At 40.3% G+C, this 15,093-nt stretch overlaps 1 non-coding gene across 1 annotated transcript; it reads left to right on the plus strand.

Annotated features, from left to right (window-relative positions):
• Positions 1 to 14,277: 14,277 nt before the first annotated feature.
• On the plus strand, positions 14,278 to 14,360 carry trnal-uaa (transfer RNA leucine (anticodon UAA)). Its single transcript has one exon. It is a non-coding gene; the product is annotated as a tRNA-Leu (tRNA).
• Positions 14,361 to 15,093: the final 733 nt, after the last annotated feature.

Here is a 15,093-nt window from a genome sequence, read left to right on the forward strand (position 1 = left end):
AAAGAAGAGTTGAATCAGTGAATTGCCTTTCCCACCTCCCTTGCATTCAAGTTGGCCATAAAGACCACAAAAAAATAATTCAACTCATATCGTGCTCATAACATATTGGGTATGGAAATAATCTGCAAATCAGGTTCAAAATGACACCAATTCATTTAAAGAAATGCTGATGTGTAAAAACTTGTATACATATTTGCACAGCTGAAAAAGATGTATAACTGCTCTTACTTAAAATGTACATGCTGTACTGTGTATGGCATCTCTCTGTTTAATGCTCCTTTTCTTGGACACATTATTTGAACTTGTCCCTGGTGAAATATCTCAGAGTGATCCAAACTTTTCACCCATTTCCATTCAAAAATAGCCCCAGTAAGCAGTTAAAGAGCACACCACCGGATACAAGCAGCGTGTTTGAGTCTAAGAAGGGTGGCTTGATCAGTCTGCCGTGACATTTCCATGGTTTCTCTTTCCCTCCATGTCTACAGAGACCATGAAAGCAGGGATGTGACATCCTGTCCTGAGTCGAGTAGAGCAGAGAGAAAGATTGACACTCCCAATTAAAACCTCCATTTCGCTTTTTCATTGTCTTTCTTTATCTTATTTTATTTCCTCTTCAATCTCAATTTCCCTCTTCATTCTCTATATTCCTCACATATTCCAAATGTTTCTTTTTCTCCTTCCCTTCACGCACATTAACCAGATTTCCCTCCTACACTCTCTCTCTTCACATTTTTCCATGTAACACTCAGCCTGTCTATCTCTCTCTGTCCCATCTCCACCCCTCTGTCATCTGATCAGTAAAATTAATGGCTTTATTTCCATCGTATCGCCATGGTGATGAATCATGTCGTTAATCATCATATTGCCGGGGTGACGGATCATGTCATTAATCAGGTTTTTTTTCTCCGTGCTAAAGCAGCATGTAAAAGAAAGCAAACCCACACGTTGGTGATTAGCAATTAACACAAACACGCACTCTCACTCACACACACCGGAGGCACCCCGCTGAGTTGGAGCATAGACAGCGCAGAGTGACTTCATCGATGTTGGCTTAATCAAACTGTCACTGGTGAGATCAGACTATACACACAAGTATATGACACACACACACACACACACACACACACACACACACACACACACACACACACACACACACACACACACACACACACACACACACACACACACACACACACACACACACACACACATGACTTACACTTGCCTTAAAGAGAGAGAAGGACTGACTGTGACTGATATCCAGAAAAGAACATAAAGAAAGCGTTAGTCACCTGGGTCTTTAAAGTCGTTACTATTATCACAACAACATTTTAAATCAGAGAATTCAGTGACACTGTTGGATAAATCTTTACCTTTAATTGCATTAAGGCAGCGGCTCCCAACCTGGTGGTACCACCGCATGGGGTTGCAAGTTGATTTAAGCAGTAAAGAGATAATAACAGGGTTGGAAAAATAGAAAAAATAATAATCATGCAACGCCAAGTTATGTCAAGTTGGGTCAAGTATTTTTTAGTACAGCCCAAAATAATACAAATAAAACATTAGCCTCTTCCAGAATGGACAAACATGCAGTGGATGCCTTTTAAAATATATAAAATATGCATTTAACAAAACAATTTCATCCCAGAGTCAATAGCTGATGTAATTATATCATAATATACTGAGGTTGCTGAAAAAAGTGTAGACCTGAAAATAATAGAAAAACAGCTGTTCGATAGTTACCTTTAGTTGAATCATAATAATTGTTTTTAATTTCTGACTTTATATTCTCAAAAAACTATCTGTAAGTGCTTCTGAAAAACGGTAGAGTTTTACCTTTTAAGGCCTTTAAAAGTATTCAAATGAACAGTGTAGGAAGAGATGACATGCACCCCCGTGGCCCTGCATATGACATATAGACATTGCCTCTTATTAATGGCTCAAAAGCCAGGTAAAATCAGGGTTGTTGAAGATGACATAAATAGACCAAGAAATTATGTAAAAAGGAATATTAAAATGCTGCCCTGCCAATTATGTTTTACTTCCAAGTTTGGTTTATAAGATTTAGTTGAAATGTGAATTTTACTCTTAAAGTGGTGTCGTTTTCAAAAAGAAACATACTTCACCCTGTCACTCCTCTCAAGTCATCTCAAGTCAACCTCACAAGACTAATTTGACAAATGCCCAGAGCAGTTTTATGAATTCACATGTCAGCAGAGTCATTAAAGAGCGCTGTTCTGTCCTCCTGCTGTGAGAACGTCGACACACTCCTCTTTAATTGCTCCTGACCTCATCTGGGATGTCCCAACCGTTATAAGACGTTTGATATTTTCATCAAGGGCCTCCCAGTGAGAGCAGATGAAAAAGCTGCTTTGATCGAGTTCAACGGGGAAATCGGGTCGGACAATGAGATAAAAAGTGATGTCTCTTGGGTCGATGGATTTACAAGTTTTTTCAGGTGAACACACAAAAGAGAATTGACCTAAACATTCAAGTTTTTCACTAATCCCCGCATAGGAAAATCTGCTATCTCATCTGAATGCTCACTGAAAGCAATTGAACAGTATTCCTCACACACACACTTGACAAACATGCACACATTCAGGAACACACAGCCTTTCTTTCCCTCAATGATCTCAGATGAATTTCATCTGAGATCATTGCTTCATTAGTGAAGCTCTAGTCGTTCAGATTGATTTAATTATCAAATCATCTACGCAGTGTGTGTGTGTGTGTGTGTGTGTGTGTGTGTGTGTGTGTGTGTGTGTGTGTGTGTGTGTGTGTGTGTGTGTGTGTGTGTGTGTGTGTGTTTGAGAGAGATTATGCAGTGATCTTGGTTGACATTGATCAGCGTAGTCTAATTGGGAGCATCTAGCCGTGTAATTGATTCTGCTACACTTCACAACTAGATGAGTTTAGCAACATCAACAACACTGATACACACTGATGAACAGAACTACACAGAACCAAACCAAGCCGAGCCAAACCGAACCGAACCGAACCGAACCGAACCAAACCAAATCGAACTGAGCTAACGTGAATGACAGAAATAAACTAAACTACTGTGAACAATCAGATAATGGGACTTTTTATAATTGTTAATGTGCCATGCTGCAAAAAATCATATTGACGCAGAGTTGCTACAGTATATCGGAAGCCAAATGCCAAAATGTCACAGTCAGAAGTTTGCCAGCATGGAGAGGAGTGGATGGGACTTGCTGGAGACTTGGATGACATGACGAGTCATATGTCTGGCTGATACCATTTTACAAAAGATCAATCCTGTTGTAGTAGTTAAACAGAAGATATATACATGACGTTCCTGAATGTTAAGTTTTGTATCTGTCAGAATGTTGAATACGCCCTGACAGCTTTAGCAAACAATCCAAAGTGTCATCGGATGTCCATTTTAATATGCCAGCCACAAGATAAATAGCATATAATAAGCATGAAAATTACACTCAGAGATTAGGGAAGGTGAAGAGGGTCAACATTCTTTTTTATAACTGTAATTAAGGACTATTAAGGGGTTCACTCTACTGTATCACTACCTAAGTCGCCCAATAAGAGCCTCTTCTAAACAGTTTGTAGTGAGGTATAAAGAGCTTGAAGAAAGAATATTCAAAGCTAGCTTTGTATGGTATTGAAAGGTGGGCTGAGTACAGCTTTCATGGCTTTACTGACTGCCCCCACGTTGCAGTATAGCAGAGATGACTAAGGTTGTATGTAGCCCTGAAACAATATCTATCCTGTCAGCAAAAATGTAAGAAAGTAGTCATCAGGGAATTGCTTAATACTCTTACCCTTCGGATTGTATTAAAACTAAACAATATATTAAATATTACCAACTGCCACTGTTCACTGTGTGCTTCACAAGTCTGGGCAAAATGCTGGAATTGCATCGTGAGGATGGGCAGGGAGGAATGAAAACCGCCTTTTCAAGAAGCTGCCATCTTTATGCACCTGTTCAATTTGAATGAAAAATTACCTGGGCATGAGTTAAGTACACTGGCAGGTCAGCACAACACCGGGAAAATGGTGTTTATGCGAGTGCCAACTTCAGTGTGTGTCAGCGTGTGTTGTGTGTGTTAATCTGTGTGTGTGTGTGTGTGTGTGTGTGTGTGTGTGTGTGTGTGTGTGTGTGTGTGTGTGTGTGTGTGAGAGTATGTGTCCTGGGGATTAGTCATGCTCTTCTGCCTCTGCAGCACTGCCTTCTTCCTGCCTCACACACACTTGTCTACACACACACACACACACACACTTGTCTACACACACACACACACACACACACACACACACACACACACACACACACACACACACACACACACATACACACACACACACACACACACACACACACACACACACACACACACACACACACACACACACACACACACACCTGCATCCATCTGGCCAGTCCCCTCTGATAGCAGAGGTGTGAAACAGACAAAATCAGCCGACTGAGAGAAACAGAGAGGGAACGAAAGAGGAGCAGAGGGATGCAGGGGGAGAAGGAAGTGGGAAAAAAGAAGGGATATTAAAGAGAGATGGAGAGGAGGATAAATGGACCAGGAGGTGGAAGTAAGGGTGAGACCGACAGCAAAGGTGGGGGAGAGAAAGAGTGGGAGAGCGATATTAAACACCAGGGAGCTAACTGAGCAAATTCACCTGCCCACTCTTTCTTTTTCACTTACTAACTCTCTCTCTTTTCCCCCATTTTCCCCTCCTCATCCATCCTTTTCTCTTCGCTCATCTCTCATATGCTTCTTCACTCGCCTCCTACTCCCCTAATTAGCTCCAAATCCTCTTACATCTCATCTCCTTCCTGTGCCTCACCGTCTCTCCCCACTCACACCAAAAAATCAGGTTGACCTTAATGAACAGATGAAGAGAGGAGGGGAGCGCTTGCATCCAGGGAGCCCAGGAAAGGCTGGATCAGCGCTTTCTGGATCAGCGTTTGTTTACTCGGGACTCCCCCATGTGAAGCTGTCAGTGTCTTTTTGCTATTTCTCTCCACTCACAGGCAAAACTGCTAGGCATTAGGACCATTTGGATGTTTTTAATCTTCCTGTGCTTTATCTAGAGTGGGAGGGGATGTGTTATTGTTTGTGGTATTTATTCAGTGTTTGACAGCGTACAGTGGCAGGAAAGATGAGAGAAGGCGGGTTGGAGATGACACGCAGCAATGATCCAAAGACTTGTATCCACAACATATAAATCATTTGATTAAATTGAACCAGCCTCATGTGCCGCTGGGACACCTAAATATAAAACATATTACTGCAGCAAAAACTTGTATGTTAGCATTTACCTTTAATAGAAATATGCACACACCTGTGCCCTTAATTGAAAGTCCCAGAGAATATTGTAAAATGTGCACTTTAGTGTGATAAAAAAGGTAAACAGTATATATGTTGTCCAATGTGGACAACCTATGATGTTACAACGTGAGAGCACACATCATCAGTAAACATTCATCAGATACATTTCGTGACATAGTGAAACACTTCATTAAACGTGTCCTCATCATAAAAATATAATTGGTGATTGCTGTTGAAAATAAGTAATAATATTCTAAAAGGCCATTTGGCGTAAAATATTAGCAATTTTCTCGCTGTGATGCATCAAGACTGGCCATTTGAGAGTTTGTTTGATTTCAAAATTTGTGAACCAAACTTATAAATGCTTTAAATACACATTTCACTTTTGTAGCAAAGTTTGTAATTTAGTCCATTTTTCATGAGATGTTTAGCAAATGTTGTCCACCCCCTTATGAAAACAAATATTTGAATTTGTGTGCTCACTGCGTTCTCTGAGTCATTCTGCAGAGAGACTACACCTCCTTCCTCTGTCACTCTGCAGAGTGACCTCGCTGAAGCCTGGCCACTGAGATAAGCTCACACCTTTCTCTCCTGTCCAGTTCTCCTCTTCTTCCTCTTCCTCTTCCTCCTCCTCCTCCTCCTCCGCCTCCTCCTCCTTCTCCTCTATCCTTCAGCATAAGATTTCTCTCCCTCTCTCCCGGCACTTTGTATTTTTCACTCTACTTACCCATCTCTTATAATATACTCTTCCAGCTTCCTCATTCTCTATTTGTCTTTTTCTGAGCAGCTCTAACACAGTTAACATATAGCAGATCACCAAAGCGAAACACACTGCCAGGAGCTGTTTGTCTTGCCAGGTGCATGTGCGTGTGTGTGTGTGTGTGTGTGTGTGTGTGTGTGTGTGTGTGTGTGTGTGTGTGTGTGTGTGTGTGTGTGTGTGTGTGTGTGTGTGTGTGTGTGCGCATGTTTGTTAGTCTGTCAGAGGGGGGGATTTGTGCTGACTAGTAAGGGTAAAAGATTCATGACCCAACAAAGCTTGTCAGGGCCACACACGCACATACACAAACACATACACACACGCGCACACTCAATTTTGAGACCAGGTGAGTAGGCAGATTTTGCTCTTGGGGAGAGACAAATGGAAATAGAGGTAGACAGAAAAGAGAGACCTTGATATAAAAGAAAATAGATAAAGACGCAGAGGAAAAGAAGAAAGTTCAAAAGGCTGGAAGGTCTTTCAACCACTGAAACATGAGGGATTTCTTTGCAGTGATGACACCTAAGATAGATACCGACTCTGATGTGCTTTGAAATGGTCACATTTAAGGAATCCAAGCATTATATACTGTATGACTATCAAGAGAATCAGTATCAATATAGCAAAGGACTTCAACAACCAACAGGCAGCATCTCATTTAGCTATTTAGTAGCTTTTTCTAGGGCTGTTTCACTTTATTTATACACAGAAAATGTTAGATTGCAAAAAATAATAATAGATAACACTCTAGACTTTGTTGGGGTTCTCCAAGTTTGAAAACCAGAATCTTGTCCAGCGTTTGAAAAAAATTATCTAAACTTGAAGTAAACAAAAGAGGAAGGTCAAAAGTCAATTAATTTCCCTTCCTCAAAAGGTTTCTTGTATTTGCAATAAGATTTATTCTTTGTCAATGTGATAATAACAGGTGGATGGATCTAGAAAAAAAAATTCTTTCAGATATGGTAAAACATTTTCATACCTGTACACCAGTTGCATCAGTTTTCTTTTTATTGTGTGCCAAGTGTGCATTTTTTTGTCCCTTGTATACTTATTTGCCAAATGTCTGTGTGTACTTGAGATGCACATCCAACCCTCTGGTGGTTCAGAGAAGCTCAGCGTATCGTGAGAGAGCGAAGCATTATTTTATCTAAATACATTCAACTCCTTCTCTGTCTCTCCGCTCCTGCAAAATCAATAGTCATTACACTCAGAGTGAATTGATCTCTCAGTGCTGTTTGCTGATTCCTTGGACTAAACTAACACCAAACAAATCCCGGCCCTGCTGTAAGGGTCGATGTTTGCAGGTGAATAAGTGTCGAATGTTAGGGCAAGTGGAAGAGGTGCAGGGGTCCCGTGTAACAGGATCTGCTTCCTCTCGGTTCACTCCTTTTTTTATGGCTTTACCTGGTTTAGCAGCATGTTGGAATCAGCTAACAGGTGGGACCAAATAAATGCTGATTTACGCAGCGATGTGTGGTGGTGTTAGAGGGATGAGTGGTGGGTCAGAGAGGGAAAGCTGAGATACAGATGAAAGGGAATGATGGAGAGGAGGTGCGAGTGAGTGGGAGAGTGAATATGTATAATTGAGAAATGACATCAAAAGAAATCCTTTCATGGTGTTTGAAAATGATCATCACATTTTCAAAAGAAGAAATGGAAAGTAAATTTATGCTAATGCACATATTGCATGTATGTGACTGTTTCTTTGTTTATCCTGGAATAATGAACCTGTAAAGTCTTATCAATCAAAAGATATCTACTTTTATTGGCAAATGTCTTGCTTTTTAGATTTTCTTTTAGTAGTAAAATACCCTCTTTTCTCTGCCATGAACAGTCAATCAGAAGCCTGTTGATAATGGTAAATAGGCTGTATTTATATAGCGCTTTATCCAGTCTTTATGAATCCTCAAAACGTGTTACATGTACAAGTCATAATTCACCCATTCAGGCCCCATTCATTCAGAGGAAGTGGCTTCAATAAAGGGTGCCACCTGCCTGAAGAAGGTAACATTCCCATAGATTCCCACCCCATTGGCAAAAGCCATTAGAAGCAACTTGGAGTTATATATCTTGCCAACATGATGACAGCTGGGGCTGGGATTGAACCCACAACCTTCTGATTGAGAAACGACTCACTCACAGCCCATAAAACTGGAACGGATCACAGTGGCATAGTGTGCACAGTAGCACTATTATACATCATAGTACAGCATATTTTGTCATGATGACCATTGTGATTCATTGAGGCAAAGTTTAGCCTGGTTCGTTTAAAAACAAAACTCACATTTGTATCAATCTACTCATCCAACATTCAGAAAAAAATAAAAGAAATGATAAAATGTTTAACTACTAGTTTAATCAATGTTAGATTTGTTTTATGTCTGCTCATAGATATAGGGGACGAGGGGAAATCTTTATAAATAGTGAGACACTGTAGATCCATCCTTCTTTAGTGGGAAGAATGATAAATCTGTGAGTGTCTGTGTGTGGGTTTCTGTCCCCCAACTTGAGGATATTTTGTCAGTTTTCATTTCCAATAACGCCATAAACAGAAACATTTAAATATATGGTGGAAGGCATCTTAAGCTGATTAAGCAATTCCGGCTCCGAGCAGATCTCCAGTGGAATGAGATTGAGACGTAATGTCACGTCCGAAGTTGTGACAGCGTAATCAAACATCGACTCACACACGCTCAGATACACTTATTTATAACATAATCTGCGGCCATGGATATGGGCTTATGGCTTTGGCTCACAGTGTTTTCTTTGCCTGGGAAGAAGGAATGATTGGCATTTTTTTCCTCTTGGTGTCCAGGCTTCTGCCAGTAAAAAGAGACATTTTGATAGATCTTATCCCAGCCTGCCTTCATGTGGTTTAATGTCCTTTTATCCTCTGCTGTCTCTCATCTGTTTTTTTGACTGAGTTGAAACCAATATTGGGAGCTTTAAATCGCTCCTTGCAGTGGTGTTTCTTTCTGTTCTGCCCTAGACAGGAATAAAACATGAGGCTTGAAGCATCATGGTGTAATGCAGCTACATGGCCAGTGTAACTACTGAACCAGGAGATTAGATTTGGAGCTAGACTCACGAAACACATTATATGTTTTGTCCTTTGGCTGAATGTTGTTTATAAAGGAGAGGAAATCACGAAATTGAAAGCACCCAAAAGGTTTTTTGGACCGTGTCTAAAAGACTACAACCCTTTGCTTGTTCACCAGCTGCAGTGAATAACTTGTCTCCTCTCTGTGCCTCTTTTGATGGATGAATATTTAGGGATTATGAGTCTAACATCCTAAAGTGCACCACTGTGGTCGGCCGTTAGATGTCTAATGGAGCATGGACCTCATTTTAAAAGTTTAGTAAGTAGATCACAGCTCTCGACTTCATGTTGGCGGTAAAGGTGTAATTTGTTCAACTTTTCTGGAGCTATTTCCATGTTAACTAAGCAGTTCTGTCCTTATAAAGAGGCAAAATCACTCAGAGAGATGCTGAACGCCGAGGGTGCTTCAGTCACACAGAGTCACCTACATGCAAGTTTTAGGCTGCAGCAACAGTGTCACTCTACACCTGCTGCTCATGTCTTTCCTTAATGGTTTTCATTTTTAAAAATGAATATGAAGTAGACAGTACATACTCTCAAGGCCCAGCAAACAGCTGCCACTTGAGTTTAAAGACAACAGAAGGGAGTTGGGCCATTGGTAACTGTATTTTTTCCAAATCCGAATAAGGGTTTATAGCAAATAAGTATTTCAGGTTCAGGTTCAGGTTATTTATTTATACCCATAGGTAGATTTGGTTTGCAAATAAAAAGACAAGGGATCCATCCTGACACTCTAAAAACAAACACAGACAACAGACTCATCTCTAATAAAAGGAATAACAAAAGTAGATGTAAAAGTACAAGTACACCCTACACCGTCAAATCTCAAAACATATAAAAACATGGACATTCAAAATTCAAAATTCATAAATAAATACATACATTGAATTTGTCTTGGTTTCTGGCTATAAATGACAGGAAGTCATTGATAATATGTTTTGAGTGTAAGTTGTACAGACACTGTTAACCATATTTCATTAGGGTTTGGACCAAAGTTAATTCTGTGAGCCTGCAAACTCTAAGAAGCAGAGTTAAGCTTTATGTTTGTGTGTGCTGGTTCTGATTGTACAGCCTGTTGATGCTTTAAAAAGAAATCATCATTAGTCATTTAAATTTCTAAAATCTTAAAGGGAGAGCAATATCTTTGCATTCAAGCCAATTCAAGCCTTGTTTATAAATGACACATAATCAGTAAACATAACAAGCAACAAAACATGTACTTTCATTTAAAATGCCCATATTCTGTATCGTTAAATTGCAATCTGCAGATATTCATTAACATGTTTACAATCTTCACAATGATCCTCAAGCAAAAGTTAGAGTGAAGAGCTGAAAAAAGAAACTGACAAACAAACATTCAACAAGTCTAGATGTAATTAAACTGCAAATATACTATGGCACTGCTTTACTCTATATAACACACACACATGCACGCACGCACTATGACAGTTGCATTAGAACGAATGAGAATCTCCAAACCAATCACTTTATGGCTTTATGGATCATCTGTCAGCTCAGCCATTAGACTGCCAACTTCTTGACATTTACCAACAAATTCATATTTCCCACTACACACCCACACTTGTATGCACTCGCACACAAACACACAGTAAAAAAGACGTACAATCTGTCACTGTGTTGGTCCTCACTGTGGTAGAAGCACACCCCCAAACACCCACACAGACACACACTCAACGCTTGTTGACATTTGCCAGTGCTAGCCATTTTTCTGCCAGGCATTTTCAAATGAAGGACATGAGATAGATCCCTGTGACTTAAGACAGATTGATCCGTTCCCACCATAAAACTGGTTTCACAGCCTCTGAAAATGTGCTTCTAGCCGCATATACACACTTGACACAGACAGATCCAATTTGAGCGTAAAATTTACTCTCCATCTCTTGTTAGCTCTCTTTCTGCAGTGTGTGTGTGTGTGTGTGTGTGTGTGTGTGTGTGTGTGTGTGTGTGTGTGTGTGTGTGTGTGTGTGTGTGTGTGTGTGTGTGTGTGTGTGTGTGTGTGTGTGTGTGTGTGTGTGTGTAAAATAGATTATGTGGGGTTGATAGAGTGGATGACAGCCAAGGAGGCCCTAACATGTAAGAACTAGAGTTTGAAAGATTTACAAGACTTCACAACTTAGTTATGACACATCTTAAATTAGTCAGTGCAGAAAAAGGATGAAACTTTAACCAAATGCCAAAATCAGTCAGCAAAGATCAACTGCTATGAAAACAAGAAACCAGATGCAGAATAACATTTTCATACAACAAACCATCGGTTCTCGTACAAATTAGCAAGGATTGTGGGATTACAAAAATGCAAGTTTTGCTGGTTTGATAAAAAGAAAATATTGAGTCTCACCTCAATAAGCAAAATATAACATACAAAACCATAACAAGCGTCACGTAATCATCTAAGAAGTCGCTTCAAGGACCTTGAATTGAGAGAGTGAAATTAAAACAACCTGCTCAGAGACACAAGACCCGACAGGGCTATATCCTCAGGTGATCATGGGAACAAAGGTTATGTCAGCAGAGGTTGGGACCACTGGGAGCCTAGAGGGCCAGAGGTCATGTGTGAAAGGCACACCAAATGCACATACGTAATGAGAATTAGGTTTCAATAGAGCTGTATGAACCTTCTCTGGTTTAGGCTAATGAGGCCCTGGGGTTATCATAGATTCACAGTAATAAGACACATTCTGTGATGTTATAGAGGGTTAAATATGACACATTCAACTTTAAAAGCTTCACTTTATACGTAAGATATTCTTATTTGAAGAACCAGAATCCATTTTAAAAAGTTGTATAAATCACATAATATGAAAATATCCGCAAATGGTGAGTACACTGCTATTGAAATTGGCAAATCTAGAAAAACAACAAGACACAAATACAATATACACAACACAGTATCATGGTAAAACTCTCTTTATCATCAAGTTTTGCATCATATCCCTTTGTCACCCATCACTCAGCATCTAACTCTATAATTTGGTCATACATCTCAGTCCCACCAGTGTTCAAGGTGACATGGTTGCTCCATTTCAAATATTCACACACAATGTCAGAGCATGTACGGCCACACTTCTAACAGTGGACATTCACACAGTCTGTGTAGTCACCGCTAGATGTTCACACGCACACATCTACTGTACAAGGTTGCTGTAAAGCTGTAAAGTCACATCAGCATGCAGAGACATGCTGCACGTGTGTTGCCTGTAAAGCACTTTGGGACATGTTCTCTGATCCATGACAGAGTGAAGGGCTGAGTGGGAGGGAGGGATAGAGCAGGGAAAAAGGGCTGTAGACAAAGACGGTTTGTGTGTGGTACAGTATGCTGTGTGTGTGTGTGTGTGTGTGTGTGTGTGTGTGTGTGTGTGTGTGTGTGTGTGTGTGTGTGTGTGTGTGTGTGTGTGTGTGTGTGTGTGTGTGTGTGTGTGTGTGTGTGTGTGTGTGACAGTTCCTCCACACGTGCAACTCCAGCCTCCTAAACTGTTGTGATTGATGCAGCTTCACTGTGAATTAAATGTGATGTGGTCGAAATGTTGAACTGTACTGCCACTCTTTGATTTGTTGATCTCAGGGGATAAAGGCACGACACTCTCAGAGCCAATTTGGAACATTTATTGGAAATAAAAAGCACAATTTGTTAGAATAGTTAGCTTCTATAATCTAAATGTTGATATATCAATGGATAAACAGAGGAGTATTGTCTGTATGCAGTTCCTCTCAGCTCTGCATGGGGTTTTATTCTAAAATGTACCAACATTTTGACAGTTTTCATTTTCTCTGCACTCATTACTATTGTTTCAGGCAGCAGCAGGCCTTTTCCTTAACACATAAAAAAGCTCCAATAATCCCACTATACCCTACCTGCACAAAACCAAACAAAAGTTAGCAAAAGTTGGAGGGGCATTTAGCAGCTAAAGAGCTAGATATTTCCCTCAGGATTTGATGGAAAACAAAAACAAAGCTAAGGGTAATTGAATGTTGGATTTAAATCCTTCAGGTGGATAGAAAAACGGCTTGAAATGAATGATAATTCAGGTTTCTCAGAAAGTATGACTTTAACCTCCTGTCTGTGTCTTAATAAGCATAAGGGATAATAATGTGATACATTTCAGTTAATCCGTTATTCACTTCAAAGCATACTGTGATCACCCCAGATGTGACTTTTTTCAAGATAATTACGGTTAATTTCCATGCATTTCTTTAAACATCATGTAGCCTATTAATTAAAGGTTTGGCACAGTTCCAGTGAGTCAAACCACAGGGACAAGATCAACTCAATCAATTAAAACACACACACACACACACACACACACACACACACACACACACACACACACACACACACACACACACACACACACACACACACACACACACACACACACACACACACACACACACACACACACACACACACAAACACACAAACACACACACAAACAGGAAAGATGGAGCTTATTTTTGTTTGTTTAACTGACTCCAATAAATGAATTAAATTAAAAGTCTGCAGTAAAAGTTGAGGTGCTTCTGCTCCGGTTAGTAGGTGGCGCTGAGGTTGTGTGAGTGCATGTGTGTGTGTGCTAGTGTGTGTCACCAGGGAAAACAAAACCATCAGACAGACCCCTGGAGCAGCTGTTGTCCCCTGCGTGCCCAATGTTTCACACACTCACTGTAACACACACATGGATATGCAGTATTTTTTTCTGCTTGCACACACTCACATGTATAAAGCATTTTCTTTACCATCTCACCTCTGCTGCTTTTGTATTTCTCAATAGTGTGCTCTAAGCTGCAGTAAACATAAACACACGCTCACACAGAGATTGTTACAGGCTTACCTGAACCTCACAGAAAGCCAGAATCAAAGGTTAAAGAGGACATATTATGCTCATTTCTAGGTATCATATTTGTATGATGTGTCAACACTGCTAACATGCTTTAATGTTCAAAAAGGTCTTTATTTTTCTCCTACTGCCTGTGCTGCAGCACCTCTTTTCACCGTCTCAAAACCAGAGCTCAGTCTGCTCTGATCGGTTAGCTGGCCGTCTGTTCTGATTGTCCAGATAACTACAGACCTAACCAGGATGGCCGAGTGGTTAAGGCGTTGGACTTAAGATCCAATGGGCATCAGCCCTCGTGGGTTCAAACCCCACTCCTGGTAAATATAAAGTGAGGTTTAAAATCATTTAGGCATCATAATGGCAACATCAGATGTAGTAGCTAAGCAACACCAGTTGGATTTCTCATGGTCAGTTTAATTCAATGGTATTTGAATATGATTTAATCTAGAAATGGTTGATTTTAGGCATTGAAACATTGATCTATCACCAGGACGGTCGAGTGGTTAAGGCGTTGCACTCAAGATGCAATGTCCTCGTGGGTTCAAATCAAAAACTGCAAAAACTCTGTTGTGAATGATGGAACGCTTAGAGATGCCACCTGTTAATTGATATCACTGTGTTAGTGAAGTTAACAGAGGAGTCCAATCGATGTGTTTCAGGCAGGGTGAGGGGGGTGTTTGGGAGAGAAACTCAGTCCAAAGGGAACTTTGGGATTTTAACCTTTGCAGACCATTAACATGCTCATCTTGGTTGAGCACTGCAGTAGAGTTCAGATGCAAGTATGTGTCTAATGTGTGTGTGTCGAAGGATGGAAGTCATCATTTAGTGTTGAAATTAGGCCATAACATCTCAAGACAGCTTTGTGAAAAAAATCAAACCATCTCCCTTCACATCTCTCTCCACATCTGCTCTCATCTCTGATTGACCCACACTCACCTCCTCTACAGCTCATTAGAAATCCTCAAGGGACTGCGCTTAAAGACGTTTTTTTGAGGACCTAGGCTACCTCGCACTATCCTCAAACAAGTCCACCAGATGTCTTTTTCTACAGTA

This window comes from Eleginops maclovinus, chromosome 13 (genome assembly GCF_036324505.1).
Source record: "Eleginops maclovinus isolate JMC-PN-2008 ecotype Puerto Natales chromosome 13, JC_Emac_rtc_rv5, whole genome shotgun sequence".
Taxonomy (NCBI): Eukaryota; Metazoa; Chordata; class Actinopteri; order Perciformes; family Eleginopidae; genus Eleginops; species Eleginops maclovinus.